Source organism: Triturus cristatus, chromosome 5_2 (genome assembly GCF_964204655.1).
Source record: "Triturus cristatus chromosome 5_2, aTriCri1.1, whole genome shotgun sequence".
In the NCBI taxonomy this organism is placed as follows: Eukaryota; Metazoa; Chordata; class Amphibia; order Caudata; family Salamandridae; genus Triturus; species Triturus cristatus.
The window spans coordinates 277,733,550-277,756,922 of record NC_140588.1 but is presented as its reverse complement, the minus strand read 5'-3'; positions in this window follow the sequence as shown (position 1 = coordinate 277,756,922).

The window sequence follows — 23,373 nt, the reverse complement described above, 5'->3', positions numbered from 1 at the left end:
ATAATAACTCATTTACATTATGTTCGGTTTACGGACCGATATTACATGACCCAGCATTATTTAACTGCTTGAATACAGAACTGGTGGGCTGGCCTCTACCAATAATTTTTTGTGGGGATCTTAATTTAAACTTGAGTTGTTCGATTTCTAACCATCCTGAGATAGCATATCTGGGGAGGAAGCCCAAAGTTTATAAATCTCTACCCCAATTAAAGGAGCTTCATGGATTAACAGATGTTTGGGCATTATTAGAAGGAGATGACTCAGGGTTCACATACTTTTCTGAACCACACAGAACCCATGCAAGACTGGATTATTTCCTGGTCTCTTAATGTTTGGTTAAAGGCAGTAAAATTTCCAAATTTTTGAAAGTAATGTCTGATCATAGCCCTCTGCTATTGGAAATCAATATCAAACGTAAAGTTTGAGCTTCATGTTGGACATTTAATAGGGCTCTGTTAAATGTCAACTCCTATATCCTACATATGGAGAGATGGATCCCTACGTTTATAGAGGAAAACCTGGGCAGTACCAATATTCAAAATGTATGGGATAATCTCAAAGCCGGTCAGGGATGAAACATCTAAATTCGGCTGGGAGATCCAAAAAGAGGAAAAAAATAAACTTAATATATTATATGACACATTAGGGAAGGCTGAAACTCATTTGGTTAAGGTTTTATCTGAGGGTGGGGGACCTGATATTGCACAAACAAGGATTGCAATTGCCAAATCTGCTATAACCGAAATCTCACTAACTAAATCAGCCGGCAGATACCTGGCTTGGCGGACGAAACTCTATGAGAGTAATGAAAGGGTGGGACATATTCTGGCAGTACGGGTTAGAGTAAAAGAGGCGCAAACACATATTACTGAGATTTTGGATCCAGATATTGGCTTAGTTAACGACCCAGAAGCTATACTGTTGGCATTTCAAAAGTTTTATCAAAAGCTATATACTGAAGATATAGAAGATAATTGTGGGATACAAAAAGAGATTGATAGATATCTCAAAGCGAGTAAATTTGAACAACTTACCCCCAGGACAAAATTGTGCTAGAAGCTCCAGTGAGACTGGAGGAAATACAGATAGCTATAGCATCTCTTCCCCCTGGTAAAGCGGTGAATTCTATAAGACATTTCAGACTCAACTAATTCTCCTAATGTTTGAGATTTTTAATATAGTGCAAGGTGGTGAAGCACCTCCTGATTCCTGGAAAACTGTCAAAATTGTAGTATTCCTGAAGAAAGGCAAACTCGCAACTGACCCTGGGTCATACAGACCTATTACTGTGATCAATAATGACACGAAAATCTACTCCAAAATTTTTGCGAGTAGATTGGCATCGGTTATTAAAAAACTGGTTTCCCCGTATCAACATGGTTTTGACCCTGGTCGGGAAACTATTGATCATATTCGTAGGACAATCGCCCTTTTTGACTACATAAAGGTTACAGGAGACCCTATGGCGCTAATTCTGCTGGATGCAGAAAAGACATTTGATAGGGTCTCCTGGCCTTTTTTATGTGCTACCTAATCAGGAAAATCCAGGAAGATCAAAGAATTCGACCTGGATGCGCTAAGGGGGGGTAAAAACTTTAGCGTATGCTGATGATTTAGCCATCATTACAACTGCCCCCTGCAATGTCTTGGCTGAACTAAATAGCTTAACTATCCAATTTGGTAAACTCTCTGGTTATCATCTTAATGAACATAAAACCCAAATTGTAATAAATGAAAAGATTACCCTAGATGACCATTGAATAGTTCAAAGTGCCTGATATCTGGGCATAGAGATTAGCTTGAATGTGGAAGATAGTCTTGATATCAATCTCAAACCATTGATACAAAAGATAAAGCTTGATTCTAACAGAATAAATAACCTACACCTTACTTTACTGGGGAGGATCAATGTAATCAAAATGTTATTTTTACCTAAAATTCTTTACTATTTGAGAGCAATCCCGCTGGATAAGCAAGACATGGTTTTTAAAGCTTAACCAGTTAATCTCATGGTTTTTGTGGGCCGGACAACGTCCTCGTAGGGCTCTTAAATATATGACCTTACCTAGAGATCGGGGGGTTGGTCAATCCCAAATTTTCAAATTTATTATTGGGCATCAGCTCTGAAACAAATGGCTGAGTTATTGAAAGGAGAAACTTCGGGATATGGCGAAATATCTATTTTTCGCCTAATTTGTGGGGTGGAAGCCAAAGGATTACTTATGCGCAACATAGACTATGCCTACTTCAAGAGGGTTAAGTTCAAGGTGGTGTTGGGTGCATTCAGGGTCTGGACCACTGTCCGGAAAAAGTTTACGATCGGTTGGATTAATAGATATAATCCTCTCGACAATAACAAGCTACTCCCGGAAATATTTCAGGATGAATATTTTAAAAACTGGAATAAGAAAGGGGTTTTATTTATAGAAGACCTACTGTCTGATACCGAAATATCCACATTTGATGTAATAAAGGAAAAGTTTGGGATTGGTAATAACATTTTTTTTAAATACTTACAGATAAGGGACTTCTTGTCTAAAAAACTACTCTCTCGTAACAGAAGTCCCGTGCTGGACTTGATTTTGGGGGGCCGATCTACATTGTCTACGCTATATAAGCTGATAAATAAAGAGATGGGGGATGATATGGCTAAACATTTAGATAGGTGGCAAGAGAAGCTACTAGCAGGACAGGAGGAGAGTGAAGACTCTCTTCAGCTTAGTCAGACGGCTTGTATCGCAGCAAATTTGCAAGTACAATGCTTTAGGACATGGTGTAATCTTTATATTATCCCGGCCCGAATTTATAGATAGGGGGAATCTCAGGGAGACATTGTTCTCGATGTGGGTTTCATGCGGCAGATAGTATTCATATGTTCGCCACCTGTCCCAAACTCACCCAACTGGTGATCGAAATTGGACAACTTCTTGACTCTATACTGGGTTATCCCATTATACTTACCCCCCAAACTATTCTATTAGGGATTTCTAACCAGGAAACGGCAGAATCCGATCGGAAACTGGTTTATATACCAATGGCAGTATTTGGGTTATGTCTGGCCGGGGGAGATGACTAGATCAGAATCCTCCTTCTGCACATGTCTGGTTTGGTAAATTACTTTCTATTTATAAATGGGAGACCTCGGTGTTTAGAAGAAGGGGTATTAGGGCAAGGGTTAGGGGGTTAAAGATCTGGGAACCTTTAACGAGATGGATTAATATCCAGGAGGATAAATAGATATTTTACCCCGTGGTATGTTAGAATACCAAAGGGCCAAAGTATATGTATTTTGATGTGCAAAATTGTCTCTTTTTCTTCTTCTTTGTATTGTATTGTTTTGTCGGGATCCACCGGGGTGGGGGGAGGGTGTGGATAACTTGGACCTCAATTATTCGAGGTATTGTATAAAGAGTAATCTTTTGTTTGTCCTGAGGTTCTAATAAAAAATATTTAAAAAATGAACTTAATGAAAGCTTCCCTGAAAAGTATTCATGTCGGTGGTTGAGAACCTTCTGTTAAAGTCACACAAAAAGGCAATAGGCTACTACGTAATTCAAAACCATACATTCATACGGAGTGGCAATGCTGTGAGGTAGACATCAACCAGGTGTCTGACGGCACAAAGAGATGCTTACAAACAATGAAATTCAAATACCAAAATAGTCCGCTGCTCACCAGAGTTGGACGAAAAGAGCTGTTTTGCCCCAGAGCTGGGGGAGGCAAACCCAGAGACAGCACCCATGGTTGTACCTGTGGAGCTGTCCATACCTGAAGCGGCCCATCACTAAATCTGCCAGGTGGTGGCTCAGAATAACTACCAGGTCTCCTAAAGGGCAAAGGACTCCTATGGAGGCCAAGAGATAGATCCAGGTTCAGTGGGCTGTCCAAGATGATCCCAAGGCCAGCAAAGGACAGGGACGCTGAGGTGGTATGGATGAAGCAGGTCCTAGTGGATACCAGATGATGTCAGAAGGAACTCCGCCCTCAGTGTCAGCCAATCTTGTAAATGGTTACAATGCTGCCACCTTCTTCAAACTGCCACCAGCATTCATCGCTGCCAATAAGTTGAATACTGGTGCCAGATGGACTGCCTGGATAGAGACATTTGATGATTTAATTGATGCAATTGAGGACGCGGATAAGAAGAAGATTATCAAGTATCTCAAAAATCTTGCTTGTGAAGGCATAAAAGAAGTAAAAAAAAATGCCCATTAGGCCAAGCAACTACATCAGCTGAGGCAAATCGACACCAAATAAAGTAGATTGGCATCTACCTCATTCTCAAACAGTTCTTCTGTATCAATATCTAGTGAAAGTGAAGAAGATGGTTGTGCGATGTTGATGTTTACCTCAGAGAAGCGTGCGCATGTTGGACTGGCCGCCTCTGAGGAATAACACCGGTCTAAGAGAATTGGACATGACAAAGCACCAAAGTCATTCAAACATTGTTCTGAAGATCACAGTAAAAGTGGATGGTTCTTCAATACTTTTCATTATCGATGCTGGTGCATCAATAAATATTATGCCTGAGGAGAAATATAATTAACTGTCTTCATTGCCTTGAATTACAACATTGAAAACAAAAGTGTATACGTGAGCTGCATTGTCACCCCTTAAGAGTCAAGGTTCAATTGTAGCTACGAAGAAGCATAGGAAAACAAAGGTTTAAGCACCCGTTCATGTAGTGCAAGGTACGGCATTTTTGGAGCTACACAGAGGGAGCATAACAAAGCTCTCACGCAAGTGTGTCAGCTGCATGCTGATTCTAGTTTAACTTTGATTGACAAGAAATCTGAGTTCCATAAGACAAAGTTAAAATTCTTTGGTCATATCTTTTCTGATGCGGCATGACACCAAATTCCAGCTAAGGTGCAAGCACTATCAACTGCCAGTCCCCCACAAGATGTTTCCATGTTATGTTCATTCCTTGACATGTCCAGCTATTGCTATAGATACATACAATACTTTCCCACTTTTAGAGTGCCATTAAAAGACTTGACTAAAAATAATGTTTCTTTTCTTTGGTCACATGAATGGGAGCAAAGCTTCCAGAAAATCAAAGAAGCTATTGAGAATGCTACTGAAATGGCACATTTTGATCCAAATCTTAATTTTGAGATTGTTTGTTTATGCTAACCCTGTCGGATTGTGCACTATCCTTGTGCAGCACAGCGGACACCCAAATACTCTAAGACATATTGTGACATATGCAAGCCGAAATGTGTACCAAACTGAACGTGTTTATTCACAATCTGAGAATGAAAGCTTAGCAGTGGTGTGGGCTTGTAAACATTTCCATGTATTCTTGTATGGGAAGCCCTACACGCTTGTGACTGATCAAATATTGTTGACTATCCTTGAAAATCCAAAAGCAAAAATGCCTCCTCGCATTGAACGCTGGGGTCTGCGATTACAAGAGTACAATAACACCATTGTGCATCATCCAAGGAAAGATCAGAACCCTGCCGACTACTTCTCACGAGTCCCTCTACAATGCCCCGGCAACCCTTATCAGGTACCTGAAGCTTACATAAATTTTATAGTGAAATCAAGCACCTCAGCTGCCATTTTGTTGGAAATAATTGTCACTGCCACAAGTCGAGATAGTAAAATGCTGAAAATGAGATACATTATTACACATTAGTCTTGATGTGAGCACCCTTGACCTTTTACCAGTGACAGCAAATATGTCAGGCTGTCAGTAGCCAAAGAACTTGGAAGCCACCAACCTCGTGAGTCTGCCAGCAGGAACGATGGCGTGTAGAGAGTTCCCCGCTTCTCCCGTGTGCAACCCCACGCCAAGGACAACAAGACACCTTAGCGTTAAGGGGGCACCCCGGGGGAAAAAGAGGAAAATAAAGAAGATAAACGAATTTGTGCGTGCCCTGCGGTGTCTCCTGTCCCCGGGAGAGAACTGTTCTATGGCTTTAGCTCCTTGTGGGCGCCCTGCAGAAGGGGTGAAATAAAAAGAGAGCCTGTTATCCAAACATGGACAGAGAAACAACTGAACTAGTTAGGTCTCCCCTATCCCCGGGTCCAGCACTTACCATAGGAGCTTCTTCTCTCGAGGGAATATGGAGTTTTCCCCAGAACATAAAATGTCACTGTGCTGTTTCATGCACAGCTCAATGCGGACTATTGTTCTGAACACAGCCGTGTCCAATCCCGCTGCAGCGCTACCTCCGCGCTCACTGTAGGGCACCACCGCTAAATAAACCAAAGGAGCCGCCCAAGGCAGTTACCTTTACTGTCGCGGCTATGTTTGTAGTAGCAGCACTTTTTCCCAGCGCCTACCAAAGAGCTCCACGACTGAGAGAAACCAAGGAAGCTTTTCAAGACAGTTGTTCGCACTGTCGCGGCTATGTCTGTAGGAGTAGCACGTTCCCAGCGTTTCCTACCGGGCCACACCGCAGAGAGAAATCAAGGAAGCTGCACAAGACAGTTGTTCGCACTGTCACGGCTATGTTCGTAGGAACAGCACGTCCGCACCTCCCACCAAGAGCACCTAAATACCTGAAACCGTAGCGTGATATCCCAGATGAAGGTCCGTCGGAATGCCGCTGAGAAACACGGGCTCGATACTCCCGCTTGAGTCGAGGAATGGAGTCTTTACAAGGATTAGCGAGCGCTCGTCCTCCAGCGGGGATTACCATCCGCTAAGCGCCGCTTCCTGGAACTGCCGGTGAGTTTGTCAAGCCCTGCCCCATGGAAGGGGGGGGCTTTGTAGTCGTGGTCTCGCGAGAGGCGGATCTTCCAGTATTCTGGCGATCTGCGCTCCAAGGCCTTCTGGGATTTGTAGCAGGGTGCTGCTGCTCTTTTTACTGTGCGCATCCGGGCCACAATGGGGAGTGCCGGCCTTCTTTCCCACATACCCCAGGATACTTGCGAGGATCATGACAGAACCCCCTCTCGAGGACCGCCGTCTCGGCGGTTGTCCTGGTTTACTCAGGAATCTGGTATGAAATTTTTCTAATAACTCAGGGCAGTGAAGATTGGATACTGGTTCCCAGGTTCACTCCTCAGCCCCGTACCCCTTCCAATCCACTAAGTACTGCGCTTGTCCTCTTACTAGCCGGGAATCTAATAGGGCTCGGACCTCGTATTCTTCTTGCCCGTCCACTTCTAGCGGTAAGGGTGTTGTGGGCAGTCTCATGCTTGCGGGACAGGGCCAAACTAGGGAAACATGAAAGACGGGATGTATGTTCCAGGAGGGGGGCAAGGACAGTCTCACTGCTACTGGGTTAAGGACATGTTCGATGCTGTAAGGTCCTACATATTTGGGAGCAAGTTTACCCACCCCTTTTAGATGAAGCTGTTTTGTGGCCAAACACACCTTGTCCCCCACCTGATACTCGGGTTCTGGAGCTCTCTCTCTGTCTGCGTACTGTTTCTGTTTTTTCTGTGCGGCCTCTAAGTGGAGTCTTGTCGCTCGTAATATTATTCTAAGGTGAGTATGGTGTTCTTGTATGGTAGGATGCATGGTGACCACAGGCCATTCGAACTGGAGCATGTTAGGGTGGAAACCATAGAGACAATAGAAAGGGGAACAACCCAATGTAACGTGATATGCGTTATTGTATGCAAACTCAGCCAGCCAGATCAAAGGGTACCAGTCTATGGTGTTCTGGAGGGTAAAACATCGTAAATACTGCTCTAGAGACTGATTGAGTCTTTCGGTTTTCCCATCCGTTTGGGGATGATAGCTTGTCGACAAGCGGACCTCCATTCTCATCGACTCGCACAATGTTTTCCAGAAGCGAGAGGTGAATTGGGTTCCTCGGTCCGTTATAAGCACTTTAGGCAGTCCGTGAGCTCGCACCACGTGTTGCAGGAATACAAGAGCCAGTGCGCCTGCTGTAGGAAGTTTTTTGAGAGGAATGAAGTTTCCCATTTTTGTCAGATGGTCGACTATCACCAATATGGTGGTATAACCCTCACAGGGTGGCATCTCGACTATAAAATCCAGGGACACAGTGTGCCATGGGGATGGAGGGACGGGGATCGGACGTAACAGTCCCACTTGTTTGGAATGACTGGCCTTGCTCTGTGCACAAATTGCACAATTCTTCAGGTATTCCTTGGTGTCTGTTCGTAATGAGGGCCACCAGAAGGACCTTTCAAGACCGGCTATGGTCTTGTGTTCTCCTAGATGACCTCTTAAAGTAGAGTCATGTACCCATGCCATTGCTTGCAGCTGTAGTGACTGCTGAGGAACATACAAGGCATGATCCTGAAACAGCAAATCTCCATTCATGTTTCTGTGATCTGGGTTTTCTTGTATCCAGGCTGGGCCATTTACATTGGTTAAGGACGTCCTTACGTCATTGAGGAATTCTCCCGCTGAGGTCAATGCAAGGGTTTGGTGCGGAAAAGCGTTTTCAGGGAGAATGGACGGTGGTTCCGGTGGTGTGCTCTTTTCCCTGTCTGCAGGTTCCTCCATACGGGATAAGGCATCTGCCTTGCCATTCTGGGGTCCAGGCCGATACTTGATGAGAAAATCGAAATTGGAGAAAAACAGGGACCATCGCAGTTGATGTGGCGTGAGGGCTCTAGCGGATTTCAGGAACAAAAGATTGCGGTGATCTGTGTACATTTCTATTGTGTGGCAAGCCCCCAGAAGGTAGTGTCTCCACTCCTCACAGGCCCGTTTGATGGCTAACAGCTCCTTATCCGTGATGGTGTAGTTCACCTCACTAGGGGAAAGTTTCTTTGAGTAATACGCGACAGGATGAAGTTGTCCGGTGTTGGGGTGTCTTTGGGACAGCACGCCACCTATGGCGTATTGTGACGCATCGGTTTCCACCACGAATGGCAGGCCAGGGTTGGGGTGGAGCAGGATCGGAGCCTGAGTGAAGCGCTTCTTTAGTTCCTGGAAGGAGTGGTCGGCCTCTTGGTCCCAGACAAACGGAGTGTTCTTTCGCAATAAACGGGAAATGGGGTGTATCACCTTGGAAAAGTCTTTTATAAAGCGCCAATAATAATTGGCAAATCCAGGAAACCTTTGCCTTGTGGGCGCCCTGCAGAAGGGGTGAAATAAACAGAGAGCCTGTTATCCAAACATGGACGGAGAAACAACTGAACTAGTTAGGTCTCCCCTATCCCCCGGGTCCAGCACTTACCATAGGAGCTTCTTCTCTCGGGGGAATATGGAGTTTTCCCCAGAACATAAAATGTCACGGTGCTGTTTCATGCACAGCTCAATGTGGACTATTGTTCTGAACACAGCCGTGTCCAATCCCGCTGCAGCGCTACCTCCGCGCTCACTGTAGGGCACCACCGCTAAATAAACCAAATATCAATAGGTTAAGGAAGATGAACTGTTAGTTATACAGGAAGGTGTTTCAATAGAAGGTTTGAGATTTGTCATTCCGGGAGGTCTCAACAACAGCTAATTGAAGTGGCCCATGAAGGACATCATGGAGTTGTTGTTACCAAATGAGATCTCCGAGACCGAGTCTGGTTCCCACATCTTGACAAGAGAGTTGAAAGAGAGTTAAAGGTCTGCTATCTATGCAACTGCCTGGCATTGAAAACCACCTAACACCTGTTAAACATGTCAGAGTTGCCAATGCATGCATTGGAAAGAATTGCAGTGGACTTTGTTGGTCTTCGTTGATGAATATTCCTGTTTTTCATTGATCCAAGATTTCTCATCTATCACTCAAGAATGTGTCATTGAGAGATTACACAGCATCTTTGCAACCAGGGGTGTTCCTGCGATCTAAAAGTCTGACAATGGCCTACCTTTCAACAGTCAAGAATTTAGAGACTTTCTAAATCACCTTAATGTGAAGCATCAGAAGAGCACCCCTCTTTGACCACAGGCCAATAGCCTTGTTGAATGGTTAATGAGTACTCTAAAGAAAGCCGTCCAGAGCACTGTACTACAAAAGCACAACATTAACGCTGTCTTGAATTCCACACTTAGAGCTTACCGCTCGAACCCTCACTCGACTACAGGGAAAAGCTCTGGATGTTTGAAAGAGCCATGAGGACCAAGTTACCTCAATGGACCAACAGAAGACCAAATACTGAAAAAGAGACATGCATCAAAGACTTGGATCATAACAGCAAAAGTAAGGCATATGCAGTCAAGCGCCAAACTGCAAAAGGTGTCCTGTTCACTAGCAGATATCGAGTGCTTGTTCCCCAAAAAGAGAAAATTAAAGTCTGATGCTCCTTTTGGCGCTGAACCATTTTATGTTGTGACCAGCAAAGGACCCATAGTGACTGCCCAACGTCTTGGTAAGTCCATTACATGACACTCCTCGCACTTCCACCATGGGTCATCACTCATTAGGCACTGATGTCATTGTAGAGACTGGGTCTGAAAAGGCAAGTGGAGAACTCCTGACTGTTGCTGTTTCTCTCTTTGCCAATGGCAGTAATGGACATTTTGGTGCCTGTCCCCAGTTTCTAAAGGCACGGTTGATACGTGTGATCCAAGTACCATGAAAGCTCAATGAAGAGCTCTAGTTTGATATATTTGTAAAGACATTTTATGTTTTATTTAACAGAGAGGGAGGTGTAGTGTTGTGTGACTTGGCGCCATTGTGGCTCCTGATGGACTCAGTAGAACTGTGACCTAAATAAGAGCATAATGAAGTGAATGCAGGTTTATAATGTTGAGTACAAGGTTACACGCAGTAGAATAAAGACATGTCATAATAAGCTCCATGTGTGCCATAGTCATTGGCAAGTACCTGGGCTTGAGAGGACGCTACGCAATCTTCACAATATTTGGAAGTTATGCACCCGATTTGGTACTGTACTGTAGCTAGTCATTCTGTTCTCCTTTTGCTGTCCCTTTGTAAGTTGAACAAATGTGGAAGCAAAGATATTAACAATAATACTTTATTTTCCAGATATATTTGCTGATGAAGATCACAACCCATGTGTGGCATTCTTCTGAAGCTGTTGCCTCCAACTGCCAGTTCCCCAAAATCCTGCCCTCTCTCATGGCAGCAGAGCCATGACTATCATCCTTGCACTTCATATTATACATCTTTGTAAAAAAATTTAAAAAATCATTATACAACTCATCCCCACATAAAGCAAGCATTGTAAATGCCAATAGGACTAGGCTGCTTTAGGTCTATGTGTTTTTTGTTGTCGTGGGTGAATTTTGTGTGATATTTTAGAATGCACAAAATGAAGCACACATACACAGACACTATAAGCACCAAAGGTGCATGTGCATGCACACACACATACATACACCCACACACAACCATACACCCCTTCCACACATACACACACACACACAAGTTGCACAAACAACACACAGCCACCATGCATGCAATAGGACAACATACGAACAGGCACATGCAGATACAAGTGGATGTTGATTGGTTGTACGGATGGATTGTTGGATGTGTGGCTGCATACAATGATGTCTAGATGATTGGATGCTAAGGTTCACTGGGGACTTGGAGGTGAACTCACAAATGCTACATGCATTAATAGGGCTGTGAGGCAGGGATGCCTGTTGGCACCTACTCTTTTTACACTATACGTCATTGACGTTGTGCAATATTTACAGAAGTGCAATCACAAGTCTCTGAAACCAGGGGTCCCAATATCTGCATTATTGTGCCGGTGAATGATACTATTTCATTATCTCAGACACCACAGGGGCTTCAAAGGCTATTAGATAGCTTTAAAGATTACTGTGAATTAAAAGGTCTAGAAATCAACTCTAATAAGACAAAATATATGACCATCAGAGCACACAAGACCTTTAGAAATAATAATGCTGTCCACCAGTAACAACAGAAGTATGTGACTAGTTTTAGTTATCTGGATATTACAATAGATGCAAAATTGTCCTGAAAGCCCCAAATAAACAAATTAGTTATGCTCCAGAATTCCATGGCATTGTAAAAAAGGACCAAGCCACCAAATCAAAGGCATAGCCACCAGCCTTGGCGGTAAACAAATATAGGGACCAAACAGCAGCCTTTTATGGGGCGGTACTGTGGGTTGGGTATAATATGGATACAATCACTGTGGGCGAAAATAAATTTGTAGGGATGCTACTTTCCCCCCTAAGTGCACACCAATGATACCAGTATACAACACATATATCAGGAGATTAGAACATCTAGCTGCATTAAGACCCCTATTATTTTGGGTAAGACTCTGGGTCAGGCATGAACTCACTTGTATAAGGAGGAACTAAGGGAACTTTTGGAGTTTGATGCATGTCACTTTTCCATGGTTTCACCATGTACAGACCTGGTTTAACAAGCTAGTTTTGAGCTGCTTCTGAAATGACCCTACTTCACTAACAATCCATTCCAAGGAGGTCTTGAAACAAACCTACTGGGAACACATATTAAACAGCATCCATTATTATCCTAGTTTAGGAAGGCTTTCAGCGCAAATTTTAACTTTTAAACCGTTTCCAAGCATGCGACTTTATATGGACATTGTACAACCGCAACTACCAAAGATGCTTTTCATGAAGTTTCATTTTGATATTCTTCAGATCAATTCACACACGGCCAGATGGTCATCTAGTCCCACTGCTGGGGAGAACACATTGTACACTATACACTTTGGAGCATATTCTCAAGGACTTCTCGACGATTTATTGGCACTTTAGTGCCGCAAAAGTGGCGATAGATTTATCGCCCTACTCTCAAGCTGGAGCAAACTGACGATATCGCCAGTTTTCCAGCGATAGCTGCCGCAAAAAACATTGCCAAGGATGAGTGCGACAACTAAAGCTAATGATATGCAGAGTAGGCGTTCCCGTGCAAAAACACATGAAAACACCACTTCGCGACATTCTCAATGACCAGCCAGATCTGCGATGCGATCCAAAAACAGGCGATATGGCGCTTTAGCAGCCGGGATTTAACACCTGCCTTTTACTGGTGTTCAGCAGGATGACAACCTGCAGTATGAGAGGGAGACCAGCCCAGAGCCACATCTGAAGACCAACACATGTCATGGAGCTACTGATCATGCAGCTCGGAGACCCAAGAGGGCCACAACACCCACTGCCACCACCCCCAGGCCCCCCCGGAACCCTCCCCGCACTACCACCAGAACAAGACAGCTGACCCTCCGAAAACGGCATGGCCCCTCAGCCACACAATTGCAGGATGTGGGTAGAGGTGGGAACCAAGTATGTGTGAAGGAGGCAAGTCACCCATGAATAAGAATGTACATAATGCCAAGTGTGGCGGTGATGTGCTGGACAGACTTCAGTATGCAGAGCATAGACATTTCCATGTGGACATATACTGCTGGTGTTTGTAGTGTTGTGGACAGTGGACACAACCATGTTACCTCAGGCAGTGGAGAAGACCCCGGTCATGTAGCTTTGTCGTCCCCCCTGTAAGCGTAAGCAGAGTGGGCTGGTTCTCAGTACTTGCTCCGGCTACCTCCATGGTGCTTCGCAGTTGTTTGTGTTTTGTTTGTGTTTTTTGTTGCCGCTTTTATAGTGATTTTTCCTACCTGACTTGGGGGACTTGCAGGCCTGGTGCTGCTTATCGCTGAATTTTTTATCGCAGTTGGGCACATCGCAACTTTTTTCACATTCGGGTTTAGATTTTTATCGCCCTCCCAGTAATTTTATCGTGGACATTTGACGCGTTATCGGGGAACTATCGCATATTACCGCCGTGTTGAGAATACGACGTTAACACAGAGTTATTTTCCCGCGATAGACGGAGATATGAAACATTGTGTTAATCTATTTTGGTGATGATTATCGCACATTCTTGAGAATATCCCCCTTTATACACTGAAGAGAATCTTGCACGTCTTGTTTTTTTGTCTGGCGATTAGTAACCCAAGAAGGAAGTGGATCAAACCACTATGTTGTAACATAGGGACCAGGACATTTTTAGAGGCATTGAGAAACTTAAAATTTGACATGTTGCAGCTCACAACTTTTGGCCTTTGAATATATCTTTTTGCTGTGAGTTTAGTATGGAATAAGAAGGGCTTGAAATTTTAAATGTGTTTATTTAATATGACTTTTATCGTGCTTTTAACATGTTTCATTCCAAGTAGCACTTAATTTTAGGTTGATTTTGACCTGCAAGTATTTTGTAGCGATATGCGAGTTTGCACTGTATTGTACTGTTTTAAATGACGTATGTGCTTTTTATGTTTTTAAAAAAAAACTGAAATAAAAGCTATTTTGATGATTTTGATGATGATTGGATGGGTTTGGTTGCATACAATTGTGAGTCAGTGGGAAAGTGGATGGGTGTGGTTGCAAAGTACTATGAATGCAAATATGGTATCTGGATGAATGATAGTGCATATATAGCTTTGATGAGGGTAGATGGATATGTGTGTGGGTGAAGGTGGGTAATGAAAATGGGTGGATCGATGCACAGGTGTAGGTAGAAAAACAATGTCCCTAGGTTTAGAACCAATCTCTTTGCTGCTGGCCTTTGGAAAAATATTAGAGAAACTTATTATTTGAGAACTCTTGAGTTTTCTAGAACAGCCAAAGTTGCTTCACCCCTCATAGTCGAGCTTTAGTCCTGGCTTTAGCATTGATACTACTTTGCTGGAGGTTGCCAACACCATCAAGCTAGCGGTGGATTGGGGGAGTCAGGTGGCCCTGGTTTTCCTTGATCTATCCACAGCTTTCGACACTGTCTCGTACACTATACTTTTGCAACGTTTGGCCAACATAGGCATCAGTGGAACTGCATTGGCATGGTTTCACTCTTTCCTGACTGGCAAACATCAATCTGTTTGGATGGCTCCATTGTCCTCTGAACAAAAACCTTTGGTTTTTGGGATACCCCCGGGGTCTGCCTTGACCCCACACTATTCAATATTTATATGACTCCACTTGCAACCCTTGTAGAATCATACGGTGCAAAAATAGTTTTGGATGCCAATTGTACACAATTGCTCTAGGCAAATTGGTCCCCAATGTACTGAGCAATTTCAAGGCTTTCAACTCGGTGGTGTTTTTATGGATGCGGACAACAACCTTCAATGCAAATCTGACTAAATGGAAATCCTGCTCTTTGGGATCCCTCCTTCCAAGTGGGATAAGTACAGCTGGCTGAGTGGGATCCTACCCCCATCAGCCCCTTCTACAGTGGCCTGCAATCTCAGGGTGAAATTTTATAGCGCTGCCACCTTTGCCCCTAGGTTGCCAGTGTAGTAGACACCTGTTGCAGCCTACTGAAAAGCATAAAAATGTTTCTCTACCTTCTCCCTCCCCCACAGAAGAAAACAGTGGTAAAGGCCCTGAATATCTCATGGTTGGATTATGCCAACTCACTTTACTGGGGCCTGGCAGCCTTTCTCTTGCAAAGACTGCAGCTGGTTCAAAATACTGCAGCATGACTTCTTTTGAAACTTTCTAGGAGGGCTCATATCCTCCCCTTCCAGTCGGAACTTCATTGGCTTCCGATTAAGAAACGGGTGAGGTTTAATGGTCTAGTCCACACACATAGAGCTTTTAATCAATCCGGCCCTCAATACCTGTCAAAATATTTACCCAGTATCATCCATCCAGATCACTCCATTCCTCTAGTTCTTTGTTGGCGGTGGTTCCCAAAATCAAAAGGAAAACATGGGGTGGTAACTTCTACTCCTACCTTGCAGCCAGGGACTAAAACACCCTACCACAGAAGCTTTGGACCACAGTGGAAATTCTGATTTTCAAGCAACATCTTAAAACCTGGCTCTTCAGACTCAAATTCTGTTTCCCGGCGAATTAGGCTAAAACTTGCTACTTGCGCTGGGACACTCATTAAGTAGCTTTTGCACTTTACATATCCCCTCATATAGATAGATAGATGTGTGTGGAGAGGTGGATTGATAATAGTGGATGTAAGGCTGAACAGAGCAGTGCAAGAGTGGATACGCATGAGGAGAACTGTGAGAGGGCAGAGGATTGTAGCAGGATATATATTTGCATGTAAAAGGATGCAGGAATGTGGGTACATCGACTAAGTAAAGCAGAAGTGATTGCAATGATCTGATAAGGTGCATAATTGTGTTATAAGTAAGAATTGAAAATCTCTTGTGAGAATGGGTTTAACAAACACTAGTTTACCCCATAACTTTCTAAACCCTTTCTGTACAACATTCCAAGTCATTTTAACTATGGGCTGACTGCTTGGATTATCAGCCATACCGTGCCCACCTTCAACGCTCCAGTCTGAGGACTACAGTGTTTGATAATTAAAGGTGAGATTAAAAACACTCCACTTCTAAAAGGTATACCAACCTGAACATTGAGTACCCAAAGAGCTCATCAATGGAAAATGAATTCAGAATCAAACAAAACAATCAAAGATTCAAGAACGAGTAAAAGACTGTGGTCCTGATTATTAGTTTGGCAGACAGGACTACTCCATCACAAATGTTACGGAAATCCCGTCCGCCCAAAAATAATTCCATTTAATCCTATGGAACTTGTAATAGGCGGACGGCAGGGCTTTCAGTGGGCTGGGTCTCACCGGGTCTGAGCACGGGCAGTTTTTTTAAGGAGGCCTCAAAACAGGTCTCCATCCGGCTCTATTTTATGCCCTGGCACAGGCGTCTGTGTTTTTTTCTGGACTGCAGTGACAGCAGGCACGTGGATGTGCACGTGGTGAATGTTGTAGATGAAGGGAAATCCTTTAAAGAGAGTCATTTTCTCTCCGGATTTCCCTTCTCTTTTTGAAACTCAGGAGCAGCAACATTGACGTGGTGTCACCAGGACTTTAGGTGGAAGTTTTTTCAATATTATATACAAGCCATAGTTGCTGCTTATTTATCTTATGCAACTAGCAACCATTGACAAAGCCAATAGTCCTGACTTGAAGGTATGATGTGACTTGTTGTATCATATATCTGGACTTAATGACAGGAACAGCAAAATACAAGTCGGGCGGCACACTGTGATAAACACAGATTTTTAGCTTACGTGTTTTTAAGCCATGCCCTTAATTACATTGACCACGCCCCTTCGAGAGACCCCCCCCAGTTTTTCACCTCACTTAAAGCCCTGGTGGACAGGATATCCGTCACGTTTGTGATGAAGTATCCCTGTCCACCAAACTCGTAATCAGGCCATGTGTATTTTTTACTAAAGCCATCAACCAGTTGGCTGATTGCAAACCACCCCCTTTGTAACTACAAATTACTGACCCAGCTGAATGAAAAAAATACAAAAAGCTCCAAACATCCAGCTCTATCCCTTAAAAATGCACTGCTTATAAAATGTTCACCATTCATCGTCACTGATGCTATGCACCAACAGCACTAGTCCAGGCAAAGTGACAGAGTTAAATAAATTAGCTCACTCTGGCATCATCAGGATTACAGTATCCTAAATGGATGGTCCCAAGTCAAGACAGAATGGTGATTCGTTTTCAGATCTACTGAGTCTTTATCAATTTGAGTGTACCAAAGCACTAACCACCATATCACCCATCCACATTTGTGACCGACTCCTAGAGTCCTTCTCCAGAAATGGAACATCTCTTGCATTACGACAAGCGGTAAGAAATGTCACCAGTAGAATCATCTCTTTCATTCTCACTTCAAGTGGCATCCCACCAGTTCTTATTTGATAAAATATTAAGTGCCAGGGCCCAAGGTATTGCTCAGGAATCCACTGCAGCTGGCAACACCCACAGCTCCTGACAGTGCTGCTAAATGCCAATGAGAGCAATACCTATGTGCTATTAAAAAGTATATTGAATAGTTTAATGTTCCACTGAGAAATTCCGTTCAAAAAATAAAAAGACACACAATGCTACCATTTGGTGGGCTGTCATAAATACGTGCTAGTGTTTAGAACTAAAAGCTGGTGCTGAGCACCGGCAAAAATTAAGCACTGCATCATACTTTTCTTTACAAATGACCTCTTTTTCACTTTAATAGGAACAGTCTGTATATCCAAGTTCCTTTTCCATATGGTGTCATGCATGAACACTGCGTTTTTCAACATGTTTGGGTCATCTTTCATGATTTTTATTAACATGTACATGTTTTGTAACCAATGTGTTCATATATGCTCCTTATGAAGGAATCACCTTGTTCTAATCCTGATGAGAAAACTAATAAAAACACAGGTCAAAACGGACGAACAACCAAACAGGAGAAACTGAATCTAAATGAAAGTAACAGTGAGGATGTGGAAAGTCAATAGAGGAAGTAAGGGGGATATTACCAAGAAATTGAGATAATTATCGCAAAGTGCACTTATCGCTGTTTATTTTATTGCTGGCTATCGCTGGATTTCATCGTGGAGATAACGCGTTATTATCAACGGTTATCTGCAAGGCGATAGAAAATCCAGCGATAGCGGTGAAACCCAGCAATAGCACAAGAAATCCAGCGATAAATCCAACGCGCTAATGAAAAGCTTGCTAATAGGCAGGTGAGGACTTAACCTTACAATCCACCTCCCATTGACTATAATGGTTAAGTCAGGTTTTTAGCAGGTGTTAGATTCTAGGAATATTCACGGTTAGCGCAACATTTTTTATCGCTTCACGGGCATTGCTAATAGGAGGAAGCTGGGTTTGCGACTGTTTTCAGTCACTTTAAGTTGGGAACGCCTACTTTGCATGTCATTAGCGATATATATCGCTAACATGCAAAGCGGCACCAACACGGTCGCTTTTGCCATAAAGCTGTCGCTAACAGCTGTTAGCGACAGCTTGCTAATAGGGCGATAGAAATATCGCTGCTTTAGCGGCAAAAAGTGCCGCTAAAGCGGCGATAAGGCCCTTGCTAATATCCCCCTCGTAACTCTGATCTCAGCCCATCTTTCAGTCTCCAAAGTGATAAAAATAAGCACCTTTTATGGTCTGATGTTAGATTTGACTCTTTTATCCACCTTTTATCTATTAAACAATTCGTACAATATTAGCACTTTCATCCTCAATGGCAGAATTTATTTTTATGCTTAGGATGCAGTAGTATTTTAATGCCAATGAGTTTCAATTGTCAAAAAGAGACCCTAGATTTACTCTGTCCACTGTTTTGCACCTCATTTTTGTAATCAAATTCAATTAACAAAGTAGATCATAGAGTTTTACTGTGATCTGTTTAGCTCTTGTCTATGAAAAGGCTGGCAGCGTTATTTGTGATTTGTTTGTACATACCCTGAGCAATAGCACGGTGCTGGGGCATGAAACTGATTACTGGCAATCAGATTAGGGCTGCAGGAATTCCAATGGAAATATACTACTTATGTAGATTTCAAAGTGCATTCATGGATATTTATATGGCTCACCTGAAAGTCAGCTCAGCAGTACATGGCAAATTGTCAAATATGTAATTGTAGAGCAAAGATGGAAACTGGGAAATAAGGGCCCTAATTCAGATACAAGTATTGCATGGGGGAAATAAATTAGATCAGGGGTCTAACTTTATTTCATGAAATATGAGCCTGATTTACAAACAAAAATGTTGGAAATCTAGGAATCATGGATTCATAAAACTCCCAGATGTAGGTACCTCTTAACACCAGCCCTGGCTCCTCTACTGTCACACACAAGTCAGACTACACAATCCTATGAACCCTTGACAAAAATGTAATGATGAACTGGTCTACTTGGCACTGAAAATGAACTATACTGTTATGCTAAGAAGTGAACACTAGAGCCACAATAGTGGGTTAGGAAAATGTGTAGCAACATCATTCATCATAGAGAGGAGCAGACCCTACATACGATCAATAAGGAGCAGACTTCCCCTGCATCACAGGCTAGAGAGTTTACTTTTCCACCCTGTTCCTAATCCTACACAAGACACTACTGCATCAATGACAAATTGAGACAAAAACTTTCATTCAACTCCCTAGAAGACCTTTTCTTGGATACCTCGAAGAACATCTCATCAATCTGTCATAAACCTTCCAGACCACTTCAGATGTCAATGCACTTCTCAAAACACTCTAAATACCACTGGAAAATCATGATGAACTCTATGCCCTACTCAAAACATGATCGTAAACACAACCCTGAAGCACCTTGGTACAGCTATGAATTCTCTTCCAGGTAGCATGTAATTGGCAGATAGGCAAAGAAATGTAAATGCACCAGTGATTGCAGCCTTCTCACCAAAATTAACTCAATCCACTCTGCACCCAGCTACCTCTTCACCTCAATCACAGCCTATCTCTAAAACAATGTAATTAATTAAGCAAATAACGGAATCAAATCATCAGACTGTCATTCGAAAAGTGCAATGTGATCTATCAATTCTTCATTGACAAGATCATCAAAATTAGATCCCACATCAACGGTAACAATTCTACTTCTACACTACCTCCTATTCCCTACTACTACATCTCCAGCTGTAAAGCCTTTAACCTCCTCTCGAACAGTGAACTCACCAACACTTGAACACTGAACTCACTAACATCCGAAACTCACTTATATGAAGATGACATCTATCATCAAACATCATCAAATTTCACATCCCCTCAAACTCCCCATTTACTTACTTAGTCTAAGAACCTTTACTGATCTATTCTAGGAACTTTCCCTGATGCCCTCACAGCAAGACAGTTTGTCCATTATTGGACGTTATCCCTAAATGCAGCAACTTTGCCCACTCACCTCCTCACCTGTATAGGAAAAGTCACCTAAAAAGCAGCATACATCAAAATACATGAGCAGATAATTAAGAACAATCTTCTTCAGTACTACAAATATGGCTATTCAGACCATTCTGTAACACAGAGACAGAGTCCCTTAAGAAGCTGATCATGCTTCCCACACTAATGACAGATATGATCCCTGCCTTCTGTTCGTATTTGACCTCTTCAAAGCTTTGACTCAATTAACCTTTAAGCAGAGATTCATAGCCAGGAAATGTGCATGGACTTCATTCGAGGTATGATATCAGAATTTTGTATGACATAAATATTGTGTCCTATATATCATTAATAAGAATATTGCTTAATTAGAGATGAGAATAGAAAATCCACCATGAGTGGGAAAGTATCTTGTAAACAATATTTAGAACACAATATTTATGTTAGAGAATATTTTAGTATGAAATCTTGACATACAGCCCTTCTCCAATTTCGTTTTGTATCAGTCGACATCCTACTTTGCCAACCCCCAAGAGTTTGTTGACATAGTAACCACAAAACCCCATAAACTACCATATCATGAGGTGTACCACTATATCTTCAATCTTTCCATGGAACCTCTTGAATCCTTAATCACCTACAACATCAATGGCCAGCTACATGCTGATACTTAGCTCTACCTTAAAGTCTCCTCAATCACTTAATTTAATGTGACTCAAAACCTACCTCGTGCTAATCCATTAGTCCCCTCTCTGATCTGTTCTTTATAGTGCTCAGAATTAGGAGTGTTGTTTGGAGAACTCACCACCACCTTCTCTCTCTTCAACCCTTTCCACGTCTGGCAATAGTGCACTCACCACAACCATCTCCCGCTTTAACTGTTATTACATCCCAAAATTCTGCAAAATGCCTGTGTCTCACTGCACAGACCATACAATACAAATATTGATACTGCTGTCCTGATGACTGCTTGTTCAACACCTGCCCCTGTCTGTATTTGGGTAGCAATGTCGTCCGTGGTTATCTACAAACTCTAAATTGATTCAAACTCTTTCCCTGAATCTGGCCACCAATCAGGGTATACACCCCTGTCCAGCTCCCCCACTTTTCCTTAGTCAATCTTCAGTTTCATATGAATGCAGGATGTGGTCGCTGACAACGCTCCACAACGGTTAAAGATGAAGACTATGTGGCAGTTTAAGGAGTGACTTATTTCCGTCCCTTTGTACCATCCTTAGACTGCCACTAATCCTGCTCCTACTTGCCCACTGCCCACATATTTGACAATTAATCATTGCCTAAACCTCCTTAATCCCTTGCACTTGGGAAATTATAAGGCTCATCACTCCTAGCACACCACCTCATAATCTGATCTGGATGGAGTCACCAGGAAGCAATTTTGCTTATTTCCAGCCGCACAAAAAATCAAGTTCTGAAAATCCAGGTGTATCAGCAACTTCACTGCTCTGCTATCCTGCATGCACACCTCCACACTTCCTGGATGTCTGTGAAGTGACCATGGCACCTTCTCTGTCTATAACTACTCATGCTGGACATCCTCGCTGTCAAATCATACCACCTTTAAGTAAGGAACTATTTTGCGTCCCTCTGAACACACATGGCCTATCCCACTACATCAAGTGGGAGAAGGCTCTCTTCAGCCTCTTGCCCATGTCTTCAGATATAGCCCTAATTAAAGAGACTTATCTCTCAGAATCAGATTAACTGAGAAACATCTGTGTGCAAAAGATACTATAGACATTCAATCCTTCCCCTATACCTACAACTAAGTCATCATGGTGTGAATTTAACTAGGATGGTTCAACGATCCTGTGGTAAAATTGGTTTCCCTCTCTGTAGTGAAAACTTGGGCTGATCCAACCAGTGGCTACATTTATGCCAATATCTCTTCCTAGGGTGCAACCCTATGGATTTGTTTATGACCCTAATGGTTTCAAGTTTGATTTACTTTTAAGACTTTTCAGTATGCTTATGAAATATGCCTGTTGACCAGCTTCTGACAGATCTGGAAAGCCTCCTACATATTGTTGAGAGACCTTATTCAACACTTTACAATAATTAATCCCTGGGAACTTGTCCACCTTAAGGTCCATGATTAAAGATTCCTCTCTAGTATCCATAATGCCTATATCTGCATTGATTTCTTCCATGCCACTTGTTTGATATTTGATAAAATATTAAGTGCCAGGGCCCAAGGCATTGCTCAGGAATCCACTGCAGCTGGCAACACCCACAGCTCCTGACAGTGCTGCTAAATGCCAATGAGAGCAATACCTATGTGCTATTAAAAAGTATATTGAATAGTTTAATGTTCCACTGAGAAATTCCGTTCAAAAAATAAAAAGACACACAATGCTACCATTTGGTGGGCTGTCATAAATACGTGCCAGTGTTTAGAACTAAAAGCTGGTGCTGAGCACCGGCAAAAATTAAGCACTGCATCATACTTTTCTTTACAAATGACCTCTTTTTCACTTTAATAGGAACGGTCTGTATATCCAAGTTCCTTTTCCATATGGTGTCATGCATGAACACTGCGTTTTTCAACATGTTTGGGTCATCTTTGATGATTTTTATTAACTTGTACATGTTTTGTAACCAATGTGTTCATATATGCTCCTTATGAAGGAATCACCTTGTTCTAATCCTGATGAGAAAACTAATAAAAACACAGGTCAAAACGGACGAACAACCAAATCCAACGCGCTAATGAAAAGCTTGCTAATAGGCAGGTGAGGACTTAACCTTACAATCCACCTCCCATTGACTATAATGGTTAAGTCAGGTTTTTAACAGGTGTTAGATTCCAGCAATAT